At 38.3% G+C, this 23,521-nt stretch overlaps 1 long non-coding RNA gene across 1 annotated transcript; it reads right to left on the reverse strand.

Annotated features, from left to right (window-relative positions):
• Positions 1–1,400: 1,400 nt before the first annotated feature.
• Positions 1,401–23,253, reverse strand: LOC130541516 (uncharacterized). Its single transcript, XR_008955573.1, has 3 exons — positions 21,982–23,253; positions 7,250–7,511; positions 1,401–3,089 (listed from the first exon to the last, which is right to left on the reverse strand). It is a non-coding gene; the product is annotated as an uncharacterized LOC130541516 (long non-coding RNA).
• Between the last annotated feature and the right edge of the window lie 268 nt (positions 23,254–23,521).

The raw sequence follows: 23,521 nt of genomic DNA on the forward strand, positions 1-23,521 counted from the left end.
CTTGCTACTAAAAATGTAATACACATATTGAATCTCAAGAACATAAGCCTGGAGCACATTTTTTTAATGGTAGAAGCATTGTGAGTAGTGTACAAAAGTGTCAGACATAGTCCAAATATTGTTTCCATGAACATTAAAGAGACTATGCCGAGAGCACTTTGAAAACAGCTTTCAAATTCATCTGAAATCAATCTTCTTTGATGAAAATTATCCTGAAAAATGGAGTATAGCCAAACCTATTTTTTCCTGTTCTACTTAGGAATGATGCAGTGTTTTTAAGAGGATGATATTACTCAAATCAATGAAATATCTATCATTGAAAAGTCTACATCTTTGTGTGGTTACAGGTCCAGCTGCACCAAAAGCAAAAACATGGTTTCTTTTTTATCAGATCTCCTAAAGACAAAATGTTCCCATGAATAATCAGTAATAGAATTCTTTTAATGACCAGCAATTCACCCAAAAACCTATATTTTCTTGAGCTAATTTAGATAATTGCCTAGTAAATCATCCAGCCCCCAAAGAGATGTTTTGTTTGCATAAATGGATTCCTATTCATATATAGAGGCTCATTAAATCCTGTGACCTAGAATTGCAAGCAATGAGGGCAAAGCCAGCCCAGTAAAGTGAAGATCATAAAAATGTGGCCTTTTTTCCCTAGGCCTTGTCTCCTTCACTTTAAAGTGCCTGCAAAGACTCCATCAACTCCTTACTCTTGTGACGTGGCTCAGATCAAGAGTCTCCTGTAGCACTCTCCTCTCAAGATACCCCAAAGAAATAATGAATCTGTCTCTAAAGTTTCAATCGGGCCTTGTATTTACAGGACTTTATTTGTGCAAAGAAACACATGTGGGACATATCCTTATTCCAATGGCCATGGAAATTTCCATCTGCTGCACGATAAAGAATAATTATTTTAAAAGATTCACACTTGGTGCTCTTAGAATGGCTCTTTGCATCAAATCACCCTTGTAAGAAATTCATGTACACCCAAGCTTTATGGGTTATCATTCATAGTCATATCATGGTCTCACATGTAACATGTATTCAAATTTGAATCTTAAAACCCTGCCTATAAATGAATAGGAAAATCTATAGGTTGACCTTTCTATAAGTAACACTTTATCTTTCCAATTACATCATTTTCATTTTGCATGCCTTTGGGAAACTGTCACAGTTACTTACTTGTGTGATTCTTCAGATAAAGTGATCATAGTTACAAGCAGATAACTAATCTAACCTGAGCTCTGCATGAAGAATTCCTCTTTCAGGCACTTGCCAAACTTTAAGCTACACAGAAAAAGAGGTAAACAAAAGTGACTTAAAAGCAGGGCAGAAATCCTCAATAAAATGTTAGCAAATTGAATCCATCAGTGTATAAAAATATTAGTATACCATGACCAAGTGGAATTTATTCTAGGTATATAAGGACAGTTTGATATTCAAAAATCTATCATTATCATCCATAATATTAACAAACTAAACAATAAAGTCATATGATTATATCAATTGACAGAAAAAGCATTTGACAATATTCAACACCCATTCATTATAAAAACTTTCAATACACTAGGAATAGAAGGGAACTTCCTTAATCTCGTAACAAGAAATTATACACACAAAAAAAGAAACAATATCTATGTAATACATAATGGTGAAAGGCTAAATGCTTTCACTCTAAGATCAGGGACAAGGCAAGGAAATCTGTTTTCAGCACTATTATTCAACGTATTACTGGAAGTTCTAGTCATTATAACAAGCACACAAAAAAATAAAAGGCATACAAATTGGAAAAGAAATAAAACAGTCTTTATTCACAGATGACATAATCTCAACAAAATTGTATAGAATCTACATGTTGAAAATTACAAAATGTTGGTGAAAGACAAGAAGACCTAAATATCATGTTTATGGGTTAGAAGGTTTAGTAAAGATACCAGTCCTCCCTAAACTGTTCTACAGTGTTATCGTATTTCCTATCAGAAGCTTAGTAAGGTATTTCATAGAAGTATGTACTTTTACTCTAAAATGCATACCAAAAGAAAAAGACCTTAAACAGCCAAAACGATTTTGAAAAAAGAAGAAGAAAGTTCATCTTCCTTTTATTAAAGTTTACTATATAGCTACAGTAATATATAGCTACAGTAATCAAGACAGTGTGGTATTGATAGCAAGATAGACAAAGCTAAGTGGTATAAAACAGAGAAAGTGGAAGTATGGCCACATGAGTATGATCAATTAATTTTGGCAGAAGTACAAATAAATCATTAACCTTTTCAATAAATGCTATTAGAGCAATTGAACAACCATAGGCAAAAACATGAACCTTAACCTAAGCTTCACATCTTATACAAAAAAAATTAACTCAAAATGAATCACACACTTAAATGTAAAACATAAAAGTATAAAATTTCTGGAAAAAAAACTGCAGAAGATCTTCAAGACACCTTAGGACTAGGTAAAGAGTCTTTAGATTTGGCACAAAAAATTTACATTCGCACACACACACACACAAAATTTTAATATATTATTTTTATTCCTGGATGTATGTTTATAATCTTTTGGTTATAGCCAAAGGAAAGGGTCTAATATGTTCTGACAGAGGATCATAGATCCTTATGTCCTGAAGGGGACTAGATCCTCCTCTAATAATACTGGTATTAAACATTCAGAATTGATAGATATGGTTTGTCTCTGTGTACCCACCCAAATCTCATCTCAAATTGTAATCCCCACGTGTCGAGGAGGGAGCTGGTGGGAGGTGATTGAATCATGGGAGAAGGTTCCCCCATGCTGTTCTCGTGATCATGAGTGAAGTCTCATGAGAGCTGATGGTTTTAAAGTATGGCACTTCCTCACTGTCTCTCCTGCCACCTTGTGAAGAAGGTGCCTTCTTCCCTTTTGCCTTCCACCATGATTGTAAGTTTCCTGAGGCCTCCCCAGGCATGAGGAACTGTGCATCAATTAAACCTCTTTTGTTTATAAATTATCCAATCTCAGGTAGTATTTTTACATCAGGATGAGAATGAACACAAAGAATCTTCACCTTCAAAGCTACCTTAGTCTGCAAATGACTGCCAAGAAGTCATCTGGAAATAGGCAGAAAGAATCAGTGAGAATTATAATGATTTATGAATTTTTCCACTTTAAGCACCTAAATATGTACATATGAATCAAAGGACATATGTGATGTTATTGAATCCAGCAGTCCCTAACCTTGTGGTCACCAAGAAGCCTTCTTATTTTTCAGCAATGCACTCTGTGTCAAAGATTTGTTTACTGAAGCAAATAACTATGAATTACTGAGGGCTTACTTTGTGCCTGGTATTATAATAAGCATTTTACATACAGAATCTCATCTGATATTTTTTAAAAACTATAGGACAGGGACTATCAGTCACTATTTTATATATGAAGAAACTGAAGGCAGCTAAGGTCAAGTGATCTAAGATCACAAAGCCAGTGGAATTGAGATTATTGAATCTAGTATCTATGATCTGCTCATTTAAGTAAATATAGATTTCCAATAATAAATAATTTCTGGGGCAAATATTTGCTTAATTGCCTATACATGCACAGGATATATACATAGTCTCTGGAACTGAATTTTTATTAGTCCAACTTTGTCAAGGGAGTGAGACATAGAACAGAATGCATGGCTATTTCTATTTAGATGAAGCAAAGACTATATTTCACAGAGCATATGTCTTCGCTATTCTAGATTATTTGCTCATTCTTTAAATAGAAAATCTTCAAGAAACCAGCAAACTGAGATACCAAGAAGATAGTAAATTTAAAGGGAATATTAATTGAAGATCACCTAACATCATCATCTTTTTTGTGTGAAGTCTGCTCTGAAATGTGATTCAGGAGCAAGAAGACGCCAGTTATAGATTGCCTAGAATACCGAGTTAACCTAAAGAGAACTTTGGAAGGTGTTTCAGTTAACAGGGGATTTAGCAGTGACAGCTGAAAAGAAATTACAGCACCAAATTTCAAGACATAAAACTCTTCAATTTATTTCTGGCAACATTTCTAAAATTCACAGTAACTATTTTACTTGGGTACTATCAGGTGAAATTTGTGGCTTTCTTCAGGAGCTAGTCACCCATTTACAAAAGCTTATAATCTTTAAGCTACTACTGGCCTATCAATCATAGAGAATTTGGATGCTAAACATGGCATTTGAGCAAGCCAGCAGAACCTGTGATTCAAGTCTCTGCTCTCTGACCTCTAGGATTAGTGTTCTGAGGATTATACTATAATATCTTTAGTTTTTACAGCACCTTTTTCCAGAGTAAGGGGCAAGAATTGTTCTCTTTATTTTTCCAGAGAAGCAAAGCTTCTGAGGAAAAGCTTAGCCCTCTACAGCTGGTAAATATTTTCCAGTGAGGGGAGCAGCCGGCCATGGCAATAACCAGAGTTCTAGTCGTGTCTCTGGCCCATGCCTCTCTATAACTGGAGACTAGTCCCCCAGTTTTCTTCATTTCTGCAGCTGTAAAAAAGGATTATGACTAGCTGTCAAACAGGGCAGGCCTCTAACATTTACGGGTCCTAGGATATAAATATAAATAGACACTTTCAAATGCTCTGTTTTTCCTACCCTCCCTCACTGTCCTACATATGAGGGGTGTCATGTGGATACTTGTGGGTATAGTCAGGTATGACTATACCCATCCTCTCAAATAGCTGCCCCTCAGCCAACCCTGTGGCCTAGGGTTGAAAGCTCAGGGCTTCCTGGGGTCTCACATGCTGAAAGTGGAGTTGGGAGAGATGCAGACCCTGGATGGGGGCATCCCTTTTGCCATTCAGACTCCTCCCCGCTTGACGAATGGCAAAGCTAGAGGAAGAATAGAATGGACCCCTCTGAAGTTCAGGACCCTGGGCAAGAATCCAGTTGCCCAGGTCTGAGGTGTCATGAACATTGATGAGAGACTGAGAAAGCAGAGAAGTGATTTGGGGAGTAGGGAAGAAAAACAATAGGTCCTCTCCCCAGCCAGTTAAAGATCAAACAGAAAAGTAAAACATTCATATGGATACAGTATGGGGCAAATGAAAAACCTATGTTTTATCTCTATCTTTACAGGGTTTCTTTTTCTAGAAGATGCATGTTTGGAATTCTGCAAGAACTCCTGATCACTTTAAAATGCCAATGCCTTTATTTTCAAGACGTACAGTTTCTGTCTTTTATCAAATAGAGGAGCAAAATCTATTCTTCCAAAAAAAGGAAAAATGCACAATATCCAAATAAATTTTCCCCAGCTGCTTGCTGGCTATTGGAATTAGATAACATGACAGAAGAAGAATTTTGGTCTAATCCTAAGAAGGGAGTATGGTTGGTTCTCCTTTTCATTTAACATCTTAATCTCTTCCCCCGCTTTAAAAAGGAAGACCTATTTAATATCAAAATAACATGATGGTTTATGATGTTGGAGCTGAGAGACACAAGAGGCTGATTCAGTAAGTAAAGGTAATCAAGTAGTGGTTAGTAGCAAAAAAAAAAATTGACAAAGAGAAGGTAGAGCTCTCAACTGCCTTTGAGGCAGGAGGAAAAAATATTTCCTAGGCATAACAAGAAATGCATGGTAAGAAAATTCACTTCCTAATCCCAATGTCTATGGTGTCCATATTTCCACATCCCAAAACCTGGACAAACTGATACATGGTCCAAAAAATGGTCTTATATTAGAGAAAAACAATTCAATTCAGTCATGTCCCAGGAAATTCAGTATGTTTAGTGTTAAAAATTGCATAGCTTCCCTTTCTAACAGAATAGTTTATGGCTCTACTTTTTATATCTTACTAGTTAATGCTTATCTCCCCAAAAAGAGTAGAATAGAGACAAAGAAAAGTGTCACTGGATATACTCTATGTGTAACCATGCCTCCATGGATATAGTTGCTAAACTCTTAAAGTTTCAACTTGGGAAATAGTAAATTTGGTGATAGAAAGGAAGGAAAAAAAAAGAAGGGAAATGACTCAGATTTTCTTCACTTAGCAACAAGCCAGGAACAGGATTCACCTGGGTACCCATGGACTTGGAAGACTTATACTCTTCCAAAATTTCTTCCATAAACTGAAAGTGGGTGAGTATAGGGAGGCTGCCTGCTCCTTAGACAACCCTAAAGGGCCATATTTTGATAGCCAAATTAGTAAGATGATCCAAGGATAATAATAGTTCATATTTACTAAGCATTTACTATGTGAGAAGCAGTGTGCAAGATACTTTGCATCCTTAGCAACTCTGTGAGGGAAGTGATGACATTCCCCTATTATATAAGAGAAAAATTAGACTAAGAGAATTAGGTTATTTGCCAAGATCACAAAGCTCCCAGTCATGGAGTCAGGATTAAACTTCAGGTATGACTTTCCAAAGCCCTCTATTTCCCACTATGACCAAATTTCTTTAACCGTGAAATCAGTGGCCAAAGTTTTGGTTGCTACTTTGAGCTGAAGAAATCCTGGAGTCATTAAATTATTATTTGTGCATTTCCTCTGCTATCTTTTTCTCTATGACATCTTACTCTGTAGAATGAGTCAAAAAGATCTCTGCATATGTGATTATCAAATCACCTACAAACTTGAGCTGGCAATCTTTGTGAGGCAAAAAGATAATATTTGTGCTTATGGAATTCAGAAGAATGTGAGTATACCTGTGCCTCTGGCTCTGTGCCTTGGTATCTGAGGTGCTGTGATTGCTTACCAGCTCTGATGTCATTTGCATACTACGGGTGGTGTGGTGTGTGATTTGCAAGGACAGCCAACAAGAGATATTCCCATTTTTATAGGCACATGCCCATCACAGTTCAAGACTATTTCTCTTCCACTCCCCTGGCATGTGGGTTGGCTGTGTGATTTGTTTTGCCCAATAGAATATGACAAAAATGATTCACACCACTTTGGTTCAGGACCCAGGCTTTAAGAGACCAGGCAGTTTCTCTTTTCATTCTTGTTTGAAGTCCTGAGCCACTATGTAAAGAAGTTCTGCTAGTCAACCAGACACATGACGTGTGGGGAGAAATGTCACCCAACAGCCAGAACCAACCACCAAATAACATGAGTAAAGCCTTCTCGCCTCATTACCAAACCCCAGAAGAGTGCAGCCATGTAAGGATTCCAGCTGATAGCATATGGAAGAGAAAAATGAATCAGCAGAGCCCAGCCCACTCACAGAATTGAAAGAAAGAATAGTTATTGTTTTAAGCCACTAAGTTGTGGAGGATCTTATTAGGTATATAGGTGGTCTTACCATGGCTGTTGTCCCAGAACTAGCAACAAAGCAAAAATTTACCTATCTTCCGGTGACCAGCATACACGATACACATCCTAGGCACTGCAGGCCAGCTGAAAGTAGGTGGGAAGAAGAAGACCAACCTGACACCAGTTTTCTCCAGATCCTTAGTCATCATTGAATAAGACTGGCTCATCTAGCATGTTAAACAGAGTTGCTACAGGCCCTCTGGATCAATTAATCATCTTCCTTCAGTGAACATTTTCTTCAATCCATTGAACTAAGAAAGAAAAAAACAAGAATATTATTTTAAAGCTATGAACCACAAATTTACGTGCTAAAGTAGGCTTGAAATTTCACTTCGTAGAGCCCAACTACTAAGCTACCCTTGACATCCCTAAGACTCTCTTCAAACTGTCCCCAGACAGCAGTTCTACATCTCAGCAAGAAGTGCAAATAAATTCTGCTGTCTCTTAGGCATCTTCTCTTAAAAGGCAGAATCTCACTACCTCCATGAGAAGGAGGAAATGTTTCCCTCAAGTTCCCAGGATGCACCACAAGTGATATAATATTCTCAACCAGGTGTTCCATTCATGGGAGATATTTGCCCTTTGACCTACTTGGCACAAGACATGTATAAAAGTGGACACTTCAGTTTCTCAGTGCTACTCCATTTGGAAAGTCCTTTCAAAATGTCTTTCCCCGTTGTACAGGCTTAACAAAGCTTCATTTTGAACAACTTCAGAAGGTATATGATGTTGAAACCAGTGAAAACCTTGTTCTAGTTTTGTTTTATAAATGCATGAAGTTTTTTAAGATCCTCATTTTACAGAAAAGCAATCTCTACAAAAGAAATGAGACACAGAAAATAATGAAACTCATTCTATAGAGAGTAAATTGACCAATTTAATTTGGGAAAAGGAAGGATAAGGGAAGACTTTATTATAAGAGAATTGCATCTGAATTTAGTAATCAGAAAGAAAGAACATCTGCCTGTGTCTTCATGATGGTGGATTGCTTTGGAAGTGGTACTAATAAAAGAGGAGGCTGTGAGTAGGAAGAGGACTTCTATCAAGAGTCAGAAAGCAATTACTTTCAAACATGGGATAAGAAGGTCAAAGGACAAAGAAAAAGGAAGCTGCCAGAGTCTTTGAGACCTAATAAAAAGAGGAAATTAGAGTGGGAAAAGCCCACTTTGGGTCTGAGAACAAGTATTCCTGGGACTAGTTCTTAGGAATAGTTAACAGTTACTTAAACAGAGATACTACGTACGCAAAAGATTTTACATTGTATTGTTATTTTTTATTGGCTAAAGTTTTGAGGCTTATTGAAATCAGTTGTTTTAACATGGGCACAGAGAGGGCAACATCACACACCAGGGCCTGTCAGGGGGTGAGACGCAAGGGGAGGGAGAACATTAGGACAAATACCTAATGCATGTGGGGCTTAAAACCTAGATGACAGGTTGGTAGGTGCAGCAAACCACCATGGCACATGTATACCTGCACATAACAAACCTGCACATTCTTCAGATGTATCCCAGAACTTAAAGTAAAATATAAGAAAAGAAATACAAGGCATGTAAGCACAGTTATGATCTGAACCCTACTGCAGAATGATTTGTAAAGAACTAGGAAATAAAGTTTAGAAATTAGGAGGTACCTAAAAAAAAAAAAAGAAAAAGAAATTAGTTGTTTTAATAAAGATCTCTCTTTATTTATTTGAAAAAAAAAAAGGTGTGGGGGTTGTGGAATTCTCTTTTCCATGCTGAGCAGCCACCTTATTATGTCACAGGGTTTGAGCCATTTGACCATGACTCTACTTCTCGAGTCTATTGAAAGCATATCAGTATCTGGCAGCTAAAAAGGGAAATTTATCTCCTGGGTCATGGGAGAGAGTGATAGCCATGCATGCCCTCTTTGCATTTGACTTTCAAGGCATCCCTTGGCTGCCACAGCTCTAACAAATTCCCTTGGTCAGAAAAGAGCAGCTTCTTCTCCTCCCCTGCTGCTCCTTGGTTCTTAACATCTATCTTGCCTCAATACCTCAATGCACTTTTGAGTCTCAGTTTCCATACACTCCAGGCAAACTTTGATTTAATTAATTGTGTTGTATCACAGACTGGATAGTTAATCATTTTCTGGAGAAGGCACATATTCCCTTTGAAACCTCATTTTCATTTTTAAAAAGCCAACATTCCAGTGAACGTATCACTTCCTTATTTAGAAAAATATTGTCTGCTCTTTGCAGGCCAGATTCTCCAACTCGCTCAAACTAGAATATCTAACATTTATGGAATACTTACTCTGTGCCAGCCACTACGCAAAATGTCTCTCGGCAACCAGCGGAGGGAGATATGATTCTCTTCATCTGAGACCTGGCTGAGATGATCCCTGGCTGTGCCCTAGTGAGTGGTACAGCTAGACCTTGACCTTTTATTCCCTGTCTCTAGGGACTATTGCCTCCTGGGAGTGCAGAAATAGAGGCTACAATTTAATAGACGAAGTCTCCTCAATCAGCTGTCAGAATGATTTCTACAAAATATTCTCTCAGAAACCACTTTGAATTTCTTATCAATAACTTGATATTAAGTATCACCGTAGTCCAATCAATCAAAAATTTGGTTTTCAAATCTATACTGTTGATTTATAACAACTCTGACCCCAGTTGTTGAGTACAATATGATTAAATAAGATATTTCTCAATTCATTTTCAGTAAGATATCTAAATTCATGCTGTCTTTTTCTCTTCATTATATATACTAAAATAAACCATGCCAATCAGTAGACTGTCTACCACCTACAAGGTTTAATAGAAAGAGGCAAAACAACTTAAATGACAGTCAAGAGAACTTCCCCAGCCACCATTTCATTGAAAATGGTATTTTTTTCTAGATAGCCTTTCTTTATCATTCTAGTTTGTCCTCCACGCTTCTCAACCCTGGTGTCTGTCCAGAAGACTGTCACATTTGGATAACATCAATTTAACCTCTTGCCATTGGCTCTGGAGGAGCAGTGTCAAGTGATCAGAGGTGGGAAGAGAGTGAGGGTGCTGATTGTTCCTCAGACTCACCATGCTGGGCCATGGGTGGCCACATTGCCCCAGTGAGGGCCCTGGCACCAGTCACACAGCCCTTCATACAGCTCCCCCTCCGGGTTCTAACCTCTCCTTCTATTTGTCCCTTCAGGCCTCCCAGTGTTAAGAATCCATATCAACACAGGGTTACATGCCATCCCTTGTTGCTTTTCTTAAGCCATGTCCATACCCTTGTAAATAGTCTTTTTATCAAACTCGGTTCAAATTACCCAATCTTAATGTGCCGTCTGTTTCCTGTTGAAATCTTCACTGATACAATATTGAAAATATTGACAAGAATCTACAAGCCTCACCAAAACATGATGATTATATAAAATCCCTATTTAAGATACAATCTCAAAAACTACAAGAAACAGCTCTTTTCTGAAGACCTGGCTTTCATTTATGGTGGGTTAATTACTCATTGTCTCTGAATAAGGTGGAAAAAGATCTATTTCTCTCTCTGTGAGTAAAAATATTACCAATATAATGTAGCAAACCAGAAAGGGATCTCTATACCTTGAAAATTATTGAAGTTAAGATGCCCTGACCTGCAATGCTGTTTAAGAGTTGAGAACATTTGGAAGTACCAAGGATCCTCCTTGCTCTTACTGACCCCTTTGCCTTCCTGACTCAGTGTAACATAGAAGAACATTGCTCTCCAGAAATCTGGGATTCAGTCCTTGTTCTGCCACCTAGTAACTCTGACTTTGGCTATTTTATCTAATCTTCCTAAGGCTTATTTCTATTATAGGCTGAATGTTTGTACCCTCCCAAAATTCATATATTGAAGCTCTAACCCCCAACATGGTGGTATTTGGAGATGAGATCATTGAGAGGAAATTGAGATTTAATGAGATCACGATGGTAGGGCCCCATGATGTGATCAGTGCCCTTATAAAAAGAGAGACTAGAGAGCTTGCTCCCCCTCCTACATATAAAGATACAGTGAGAAGGTAGCTATCTGCAAGCCAGGAAAAGAGTCTTCACCAGAAAAAACCCTCTATCAGACCTTGAAATTTCCAGCCTCCAGAACTGTGAGAAGATAAATTTCTGTTGTTTAAACCACATAATCTGTGTTTTTTTTGTTAAGGCCGCCTGAGATGACTGAGACAGTTTCTGTCCCTTTAGATTAGAGATGATCATACTAGACTACCCATGTTGGAATTCTCCTCTCACATTTACTAGTTGCAGAGCCTTGGTTAGTTTGGTTAATTGAAACTCAGTTTCCTTATCTATAATAATTAGAAAAATAATAGTAATACTTTTAGGTTTGTTGGGAGGATTCAATTAAAAAAACTTAAGAAAAGTACTTATCACAGTGTCTGGCACTTACTAAATCTCCATATTAATCATCATTATCACTGCTATGGAAACATAGAATGAATAACTCTCCCAGGAATAGGGTAGAATCAGCAAAGACTTCTTAGAAGAAGTGAAGAAGAAAGGAAGCAGGAGAATATCCTATAGTCAGACTTTATTGCACTCCCCAAATATCTAAACCAATGTTAGCTACGTAACAGTAAGTGCTAATTCCCTGCTCTTTGATTGATGTATTAATATTTGAAAAAATAATTGAATTACAAATGCCTGAATTGAGTAGTGTAGAAGTTACATTATGAGCAATTGAAGAGTAACTGTGGAAGGTGAGCTGACTAGTAAGGAAGGAATTGAGTAGGCACTTCATGAGTTCACTGATTGCCACTTTGACATGGGATAGGAGGCAGAGATAATGTGGGGAGACACAGAGAGGATGAACTTAATCTTAAACCTCTGTATGACAGGGTGAATACCCTTACTGAATTCTGTGAGTGTGAATTCCAAAATTCACCAGATTATACATTTTTTCAAGTCAAAAATCACACTTGATTTTACATTTGGCTCCCACTCACTAGCAGCATCTCAGAGCAGTAAGCACATAGTAGATTTCAACACATACACTGAACAGACAATTGTTGAATAGGCTGTGCCTCACACTGCCAGTCTGTTGAAGAAGACTTCCTGGAAAAGAAGAATCTGAGGAACCACTTGAATGACAAGAACAAGATGGTGAATAAGTTCAAGCAAAGGGGTTTGTTACCAGGCAGAAAAAATGTAGGAAAGGGTCAGGTTTTTAACTAACTTCTCATAGATTTTGGAACCCTTGTTTTCAAACGTTGTTTTTAAAAAATTTTTGTAAAAAATTTTTTTTACAAATGAGAATGAGGAAAAAGAGAGAAAAAAGGAGGGGAGGAGGAGAACAAGAGGAAAGGAAGGAGGAAGGAAGGAAGAGAAAAGGAAAAATAGTGACCTAAAACCTCTGAGAGAAGCCCAGAGACAGACTGAAGTGAATACTCCAGAAAGGTCAGGAGACCTCATTTCTCCTTCTGTAAGAAATGTGGATGTTGAAACCAGTTGTAGGATGAGGTGGCTCCACGATCCAAGCCTGATTAATATGAATAAGGAAGAGGAAAAACTGCTCAATTATAGACCCTCACATCCCATGTTTCTCTAGATTTTACAAAGTTCATTCAATTAATAACCATGGAGTTTTAGAGGAGCTCACCACTTTGCTAGGCCCAATTGCTGCAGCATAATGGGAGATTGCAGAAGGAACTACAATAGATGTCTAGTCCCAATGACTTTCCATGTTGAAGGACAGGAAACACAGAAAGGGGACCATATAAAAAAAGAATATTACATGTAGGAGAGATTGACTCAAACACCAAAAATTTTAAATCATTTTTAATTAAAAGACTGTTGAGAGAAGAAGGAGATGAGTAAAAGAAGATTTCTTATAGAATGCGAGTCTGAGAAATGCCCTGAAAGAAATGGAGAGTCTGGCTTGGCTGGAGTAGGTAAGATCATTCCAAATTAGAGTTGGGGAATGATCTCAGAGAATGTTGGATAAAAATAGGCAAGATCTATTTATCACTTAGAAATTGTGTTCCATGCTTATACACTGTTAGTGGGAGTGTAAATTAGTTCAACAATGTTGAAGACAGTGTGGAGATTCCTCAAAGACCTAAAGACAGAAATATCATTTGACCCAGCAATCCCATTACTGGGTATAGACCTAAAGGGATATAAATTGTTCTATTATAAAGATACATGCATGTAATTGTTATATTACAAAGTTCACTGCAGCACTATTCACAATAGCAAGGACATGGAATCAACCTAAATGCCCACCAGTGATAGGCTGGATAAAGAATATATGGTACATCATGGAATATTATGCAGCCATAAAAAAGAATGAGATCATGTCCTTCACAGGGACATGGATGGAGCTGTAGGCCTGTATCCTTAGGAAACTAACACAGAAACAGAAAACCAAATACCACACGCCATCATTTGTAAATGGGAGCTAAATGATGAAAACACACGGCCACATAGAAGGGAACAACATACACTGGGACCTAGCAGAGGGTGGAAGCTGGGAGGAGGGAGAGGATCAGGAGAAATAACTAATAGGTACTAGGCTTGATACCTGGGTGGTGAAATAATCTGCACAACAAGCCCCCATGACACAAGTTTACCTAGGTAACAAACCAGCATATCCTGCACATGTCCCCTGAACTTAAAAGATTTTTTAAAAATAGAAATTGTGTTCCAAACCCCCCAAAATACTATGTTGAATATATTCAGGGTTAATTTTTCTCCAGTATAAAAGAAGTCCAAAGGGAGCTAAGCTAGGTCTGTTGTGGTACTCCTCGATGTCATTGGAGATCCAGGTTCTTTCTAGTTTTCTATTTCACCATCCTTTGGGCATGACACTCATGTTCTCAAGATAGCTACTGAAGCTCCACCCATCCTACACATGTTTCAGACAAAAGGAAGAAAGAACAGGTAGGGCAAATAGGCACATACTTCCCCTTTGAAGAGACTCCCCAACAACTTCCATTTATAGCTCATTGGCTGGAATTCTCTCATACGGTTACCCAAAACCGGCAAGGGAGGCTTAAGAATTTAGCTGTTTAGCTTGGCATGTTTCTACAGCCAATAGAATCAAATACTTTAAACTGAGGGATAATTCTAGAGTTCAGCAAGAAATAACAGGAAAAAGTTTTCACACCAAAATGAAGGGTACATGTAAGAAACTAACCCTGTAATTTGTGGTCTATGTCAAAGACTGAAGAGGGATTTCAAGCCAAAGTGAAAGTTGTTGCTCTTGCAAAGCAGGCTGGTTTTCAAAAGATGGGTTAAAAGGTTGTCATGGAGCTCTTGAAAAACTGCATGCAGAGGAATTAAGAGCAGAATTTGTTCCATTTGCAATGTCAATCAGTGTGGAAATGTGCTCAGGACCAGCCAAGCACACAATAGCACATGGCACTAAATATGACACTGAGATAACTCTTTTAGGACCGTGAACATACAAATGTATCTCTTAAAACCTTCAAGCTCCCCTTGCTGACATTTGGTGCATTTTCAAACTTTGTCTTTATGTGATTTTGATTTCCAATAGTTGAATTTGAAATATAAATCAAGAAGTTTCCACAGTAATTTTTACCATTTTGGAAAAAGTAGGATTTTTTTTTTAATTTTAAGAATATAAATGCACAGGCATACCTGGGAGATATTGTGGGTTCAGTGCCAGACCACCACAATAAAATGCATATCACAGTAAAGTGGGTCACAAGCATTTGTTGGTTTATCTGTGCATGTAAAAGTTATCTTTACACTGTACTGTAGTCTATTGAATGTACAATAGCATTGTGTCTTTAAAAAGTATATACCTTAATTAAAAAATACTTTATTGCTAAAAATGCTAACGATCATCAGAGCCTTCAGCAAGTTATAATCTTTTTGCTGCTGGAGAGTCTTGCTTCGATTTTGATGGTTGCTGACTGATCAGTATGCTGGTTGCTGAAGTCTAGGGTGACTGTGGCAATTTCTTAAAATCAGACAACAATGAAGTTTGCCACATTGATTGACTTGTCCATGAAAGATGTCTCTGTAGCATGTGATGCTATGTGACAGCATTTTACTCACAGTAGAACTTCTTTCAAAATTGGAGTTAATCCTCTCAAACCCTGCTGCTGCTTTACAACTAAATTTATGCAATATTCTAAATCCTTTGTTGTCATCTCAATAATGTTCACAACATCTTCACCAGAAGTAGATTCCATCTCAAGAAACCCCTTTCTTTGCTTCATCCGTTAGAAGCAACTTCTCACTGGTTCAAGTTTTATCATGAGATTATGGGAATTCAGTCACATCTTCAGGCTCCACTTCTAATTCTAGGTCTCTTGCTATTTCCACCACATATGCAGTTACTCCCTCCACTGAAGTATTGAACCTCTCAAAGTCATCTGTGAGAGTTGGAATCAATGTATTTCAAACTCCTGGTAATGTTGATATTTTGACCTCCTCTCATGAATCATGAATGTCATTAATGGCATTTAGACTGGTGAACCCTATTCAGAAGGTTTGTAATGTGCTCTGCCCAGATTGATCAGAGGAATCACATGTATGGCAGGCATAGCCTTGTGAAATATATTTCCTAAATAATGAGACTTGAAAGTCAAAATGACTTCTTGATCCATGGGCTACGGAGTGGATGTTGTGTTAGCAGGCATGAAAAAAAATTTATCTCTTTGTACATCTCCATCAGAACTCTTGGGGGACTAGATGAATAGTCAATAAGCAGCAATATTTTGAAAAAAATCTTTTTTTCTAAGCAGTAGGCCTCAACAATAGGTTTAAAATATTCAGGAAACCACTCTGTAAATAGCTATGCTATCATCTGGGCTTTGTTGTTCCATTTCTAGAGCACAGACAGAGTATAGTTCACATGATTCTTAAGGACCTCAGGTTTTTCTGAGTTGTAAATGAGCATTGGCTTCACCTTAAAGTCACTAACTGCATTAGGCCCCAGGAATGTCTGCTGGTCTTTTGAAGCTTTGAGGCCAGGTATTGACTTCTCTCTATGAAAGTCCTAGATGGCAACTTCTTCCAAGAGGAGGCTGTTTCATCTACATTGAAAATCTGTTGTTTAATGTACACACCTTCATCAATCAACTAGCCAGATCTTCTGAATAACTTGCTGCAGCTTCTCCAACAGCACTTGCTGTTTCACCTTGCAATTAGATTACAAAGATGGCTCCTTTCCTTGAACCTCATGAACCAACTTCTGCTAGCTTCAAACCTTTCTTCTTCAGCTTCCTCATCTCTCTCAGCCTTTAGAGAATTAGTGAATTAGGGCCTTGCTCTGAATTAGGCTTTGGCTTAAGGGAATGTTGAGGCTGACTTGATTTTCTATCCAGACCACTAAAATTTTCCCCATATCAACAATAAAGCTGTTTTGCTTTCTTTCTTTTTGTGTGCACTGGAGTAGCACTTTTAATTTCCTTCAATAAATTTTTCTTTGCATTCACAGCTTGGCTGTTTGGTACAAGAAGCCTAGCTTTCTGTCCATTTCAGCTTTTAAAATGCCTTCCTTACTACACGTCATCATTTCTAGCTTTTGCTTTAAAATGAGAGCGCTGCCACTCTTCTTTTCACTTGGACACTGAGCGGCCATTGTAGGGTCATTAATTGGTCTATTTCAATATTGTCGTGACTTGGGAAATAGGGATGTCCAAGGAGAAGAAGAGAAATATGGGAATGACTGGTCAGTGGACCAGTCACAACATGCATATTTATCAATTAGGTTCACCAACTTACATGGGTGCAGTTCATGGCATCCCAAAATAATTATGTTATTAACATCAAAGATCACTGATCACAGTCACCATAATATATATAATAATGAAAAAGTATAAAATATTGTAAGAATTACCAAAACGTGACACAGAGACATGAAGTGAGCACGTGCTGTTGGAAATATGGTGCCAATAGACTTGCTTGACGCAGGGTTGCCACAAACCTTCAATTTGTAAAAAAATATGCTATCTGAAAAGTGCAATAAAGTGAATGCAATGAAATGAAGTGTGCTTATAATTTCTTATAAACGTTGTCAAAAATATTGATTTAAGAACTAAGCATGTTGTTTGAAGTTATAAAGTCCAAGAGGCATTCTACCAGGAAAAGGCTATCCAAGGCCATGTTTTGAAGAGCAATCCTGCACTGCACAATGTACATACTGAGAGTCCAGCAAGATGGAAGGTAGAAGAATGGTTACCAGAGGCTGGGAAGGGTATTGGGAGGTGTCGGGGAGGAGGGGATGGTTAGTGGGTACATAAAAATAGAATGAATAAATAAGGCCTAGTATTTGACAGCACAACAGGGTAACTATAGTCAATAATAATTTAACTGTACATTTAAAAAAATGAAAAGAGTATAATTGGATTGTTTATAACACAAAGGATGAATGCTTGAGGGAATGGACACCCCATTTCCATGATGTGATTATTATGCATTGCATACCTGTATCAAAACATCTCATGTACCCCATAAATACATACAGCTACTATATACACACAAAAATAAAAAATAAAAAATTATTTTTAACAAAAAGATATAATCACATATGGTAGCAGGGCCCTTGCATAATTCAAAGCCAGTGAGGCCACCACCTGCACCGCAGTCTATGTTAATTGCACCCCTGGAGTACAACTCCATAGACTATCCATGCAGTTGCCCTGGTAACAGGTGTATACGGAAGAGGATGCACTTCTATAACTACAATGTAGCAATTACAAAAAATAATTTTAATACTTTATCCTCATAAATATTTTACAATTTTTAAAATTTTACATGTAAACAAGTCTGGGTCAATTTTTTTAACAGCAAAGGAAACATTTTCAGGACTGCTTAGTGCCTTATGCAGGGTCACAGATACCATTGGTCAACTGAGTACACCTACATGTGTTAAGCCTGCACCTAAATAAGCAGGGTTGAGTCTCTCTTGAAGTTATTCAGATCATGCCATTGTTAACGTATATTTACCATTATCAGTGGCAAATGTTGAAAGAATACACATCTCTTTTTCTTCCTTTGCTTATGCAAATAATAGAGGAGCCTCAGACACTACAAAATGTTAATTTGTTTAATTATATGGTTTAAGAATTTTTAAAAAATCTTTGGCCCCCTCATATCCAAAACTCACCCTCATCTAAACAAAACAAAACAAAATTCCTAGTTTAAGTTTTTGCTAAAGGCACTAGACTTGGAGTCAAGAGGCATGGGGTGTATTTCTAACTCTGTAACTAAGCAGTGTTCTAATCTCTAGGGACCTCAATTTCTCCCTGTGTAAAAAATGAGGGAGTTAGAACTTCTACACCTTTTTGGCTGTACAGTCCAGGATTCAGTGCTGGCCTGCTTAAAAACCCATTTAGTCTACTGAAAGGAGTTGGCTATTCCAAAAGTAAAGCTCCCTGACAGTAAAGAATAACGCCAGACAACAATGCCAGCCCATGTGACAAGATGGCACTATAAATAGACAGCCCAGAATATCTGTTCATAGGACTAGCGGCTGGTAGCTCATCAGCTGCCTGGAGCTGCTATAGATTCACAAGAAACTTCTTTGTTTGGCTCTCCTCCCCTAGTTCTAAAAATCCAGTAGCTAATTTGAGATTTAGCACTAATATATCAATGTTGTATGTGGCTTAATACACTGACAAGCTTGTGGAAATAGGTTTATTGCTTGTACATGCTCGGTTCATGCCTTCCAGAGGAAGATTTGAGAGACAGTCCTGCTCTGTCTCCTCAGCTAACCCTCCTCATAATAACCTGGGATTGTCTTTTAAAATAGGACAGTGAACTGTAGCCATGCCAAACCACAGAGATGAGCTCTGAAAAAAGACATGTTAAGGGAAGGAAAGATCACTAAATAATGCGAAGATACATTTTCAAATTTTACTTTTCCTAAAGTTCAAGGCACCTGTTAGTCTAAGAGAAAGATTAGATTTAGGGAGAAGGATGCTTATACCCTCACCACTATGAGCAACAGACATACACACATGCACTTGTTTCTCTCGAATTCCTCCTATATCCCTCCAGTTTCCAATTCTTTCTTAAAGCCACCTATTCATTTTCTCTACTTGCATTGCATTTACCTTCTCCCACCTTAAGTTTCTACACTTATTCCTGTGATTTTTTTCTTTAAAAACTTCTTAAAATCTCATCTTCAAGAAATGCCCCCAATTTTTCAAACTGCAGCCAGAATTTTTTTAAAAATAGTATAAATAAACCTTGAAATGGTTTTGCTAAATGCTTTCTGGTTTTTTTAATTTAACATTGATAATTCACAGAAAACAATCATTTGAACATGTAAGCAAACAGCATTTGATTGCAAATGTATTTACACAATAATCATGGGTAAACCTGTCTTTAAAAAATAAAGTCATTGAGCATTGTAATTCCTTCCTTCTCAATGCCAGCCCATAATACCTGCTTTACGGGGTGTGGCTAGGTTTTTTTCCCTGCCCCTGGATGAAATGTTAAGGAGCACAAAAGATTTTCTCTGTTTGTTTGTTGAACAATTAAAAATTCTATAGTCATTTCTACTTGCAAGAACTGTCTCATTTCACTAATTCAAACAGGTTCTTGTAATAGTTAAAACTCCACAAGTCATTTTAAGTTGACTATTTCTCCCTACTCCAGATTGGGCCTCCTTTGGAAACTTACATTGGAAAACAAAGAAAGCAGACATCTTCTTTCTCTGTCAGCTTCTTTCTACCTTATACCCAAATCCCCAGGATTGCAAGGCGAGAGAAACAAAAGAAAAGAAAGCAGGAAAAGACCTGCTTGATTTGCTCAGTGTTGATGCTCTTGGTGGTGTGACCAAAGCTGACTTTTTTCTTGAGCATATGATTGTGAATTCTTCAGAGGTCCCTGATGTATCTTCTTTAGCTGACCAATTGCTACTCCTCATCAGCTCCTGCCTCTGCAACCAACCCCACATTCTCATGCTTCCAGGGCCCCCTTGCCTTTGCAGAATTCATTTCAGAGGCTCCAGCTTTCACATCATGCCAAATGGTGAAAGTGCAGCCTTAGCTCTTTCCCCACCGTCATACATGGCTTCAGCCAATATTTCATTTCAAGATTATCTTCCATAGTACACAGACAGTAAACTACTGTGTCCCTCCAAATCCAGGAACACATCAAGATTCCTGATTGGTTACCTTGCAGCACTTTACACTAGATTGAAGTGAGAGTGAAGCACCCAGCACTTTTCTGGTGTTGGGAGTGAGGGCAGACTCCCAGTACACAGAAAATCCTCTCTTTAAATATCAATCCTTCTTATGCTCAAAGTGCATATTGAGATAAATGTCATAAAATCAGCCCTTCTCTACTGCACTTGAACATCCTGCACAGGTGATCTCACAGCATGTGCTGGATGGGAAAGTACTTGCCCTCTGCTGCCTTCTCAGACAAATTGGGTACAGTCACATAGAAAAAAAATCCTTTTAAATATCCTTTACTTACATCTATAAATATTATTCTACACATCAAAACATTTCTATAAACATATTACTTTTCCATAATATAAAAAACTAAAATTCAGGTTTTATAAATTTCAAGATGGCTGACTAGAGAGGTCACATGTAAGTTCTCCTCAGAAAGAAGAATTGAACGTAGAGATGAATAATCAAAACTCACATAGAATATTAAACAGAGGGTGCTGGAAATATTGGAGAACTCACAGGAAGAAGCTACCATACAGAAAAAGAGAGAAGCAAAAGGCTGGCTGAGATCAAACCCTCCTGAGGGACTTGGTATTTCATCAAAAAGGTAAATGTTCTTGGCTCCCTTCACCCTTGCAGCAGACTGCTGGTTTCCAAACTTTAGAGGTCTCCTCTGCTTTCATGAACCCAAGCACTAGTATGGGTGGTGATCTGGTAACTTTTTGAGGACATTACACCAGACTACCAACTTGCACACAGTCACTCACCCTGTTCCTGGACCCAAGCTGTGGTAGCAGGTGCCATATTTGCTGCACACCAATTGTGAGACTGTTTTCTGCCCAGGTAACCTCAGCCCTTGTGTCTCCACATTGCCAGATCTCCCACAGACATTCCCCAGCACCAGCTGGGATTGTGACAGCCACACAGGCCTGACTGGACCTAGAGAAGCTGCAGAATGCCCATGGCCCAGGTCTCAGGGAGTGCTGCTCCTAAGGGAAGAGAGAGTGCAGCCCACCAAGGAAGTACCCCTTCCCTGGGACAAAGGAAACCAGAGCACGTTCTTTCCTGTGCTTGAGAGCTTCCACTTGTGGGGTAAAGGTGACTGTGTCTCTTCCAGCAGAGACAAAGATGCCATGCTCAGCTCTGTGGGAAAGGAATACATTCCACCCCAGTGGCCATATGGCCCCAGTGCTTGAGCATGGCTGTGGAGAGGGAGACCTCTTTTTTCTACCCTCCCCACAACTACTGCAGAAACAGCCATGGCTGCACGCATAGGAGACTGACATAGGCATGCTGGTGGATGGTCATTCTAGGACTGTTAGGGGTGGATGTACCCCATTGGCAGTGTGCTTACCAGGCCCAGGCTTGCACAAAAGGCAGGGCCCTTCCCACTCTCTACACAGAGCAGCAGCATTCCTGAAGCAGAGAAGAGGAGAGCCTCAAAGTTTTACGTTTTGGGCTGAGAAAAGAAGTTCCACACCATAACCACATTGGTAGAGAGTCACAGAGCAGGAACATTTCATGGCTCTCAGATTCACTGCAGCTTGGAGATAGTGAGGTCTGTCTGATCCGAATGTCTGCAGTGCCAGGACAGAAACATGACAGGAAGGTGAATTGCATTCTTACCTGGCCAGGCCGTGGAGCTGAGGTAGAAACCTCAGCAGAAACCTCAGCACATTTCACCAGGAGCTCCCTCAACCACCCAGTCAGGTCTGGTGCTCGTGTTTACCGTTGGGATATCTGAGGTCAAAGTTGAGCTTGACAGTCCAGCTCCACCCAGGTTTGTGGGTGGTCCACAGAACAGCCCCATTGGCTGAAGCAAAAGAGAGCTTCTCTCAGTAAACAAAGATCAAGTATATGCCCATCTGCTTCTGCAGATAGTCAGCTGTTACCTGTAAATGCCACCTACTGGCCTGGAGATTGAACTGCACAGTGTAATACAAAACCTGCTGACACAAGCGCACAACAGTGAGGAATGAGCTAAGATTCCTGAGACTTCCTCTATCCTGATACCCAAGGAGGCAGTGAGCCTGCTCACAAACCCACCCAGTATGTAGCTACAACCAGCATTTGAGAAAGCCACCACACAAAAGCTATCTACAACCATGGAACACACATAGAATCCTTGCCACTGAAAGCATCCAGAACCAAAGTAAAATAACCATACACAGCATACAGCATAGTCACATCCTCAAGGAGAAAAAAAATTCCTTTCCAAACGAAAGTAAATTCAAAAAAAAGAAAGAGAGAAGAAGAGATAGTTTATCTAGATGAGAAGGAACCAGAGGAAAAATTCTGGTAATATGAAAAAACAGAGTGTTAAAACACCCCAGTGAATCACATTAACTCTCTAGCAATGGATTCTAATCCAAAGAAAATCTTTGAAATACCAGATAAATAATTCAAAATATTGATTTTAAATAAGCTCAATGAGATACAAAAGAAAATTGAAAACCGACACAAAGAAATTAGAAAAACAATTCAAGACATCAATGAAAAAATTGCTGAAGAGGTAGACATTAAAACAAAAAACACACACAAAGAACATCTAGAAATGAAGAATTCATTGAATTACAAAATATAGTTGAAAGCTTTAATAATAGACTAGACCAAGCAGAAAAAAGAATTTCAAAGACAGATCTTTTGAATTAGCCCAGTCAGACAATAATAAAGAAAACAGAATTTCATAAATGAACAAAGCCTTTGAGGAGTATGGAATGATGTAAAACAACCAAATGCACAAGTCATAGCTATTTCTGAGGGAGATGAAGAGAAAGTTAAAAGTCTGGAAAACTTATTTGAGTAAATAATTAAGGAAGATTTCCTTAGGCTTGGTAGAAATTTAGACATCCATGCTGGAGAGGTTGTGGAGAAAAAGGAACGCTTATAGACTGTTAATGGGAGTGTAAATTAGTTCAACCATTGTGGAAAACAGTATGGTAATTTTTCAAAGTCCTAAAGACAGAAATACCATTTGACCCAGCAATCCCATTACTGGGTATATACCCAAAGGACTATAAATCATTTTATTATAAAGACACATGCACATAAAAGTTCTTTGAAACACTATTCACAATAGCAAAGACATGAAATCAACCTAAATGCCCACCAATGATAGATTAGATTTTTTTAAAATGTGTAAAAAAACTTGTCAGCCACAAATTTT

Source organism: Pan paniscus, chromosome 4 (genome assembly GCF_029289425.2).
Source record: "Pan paniscus chromosome 4, NHGRI_mPanPan1-v2.0_pri, whole genome shotgun sequence".
Lineage (NCBI taxonomy): Eukaryota > Metazoa > Chordata > Mammalia > Primates > Hominidae > Pan > Pan paniscus.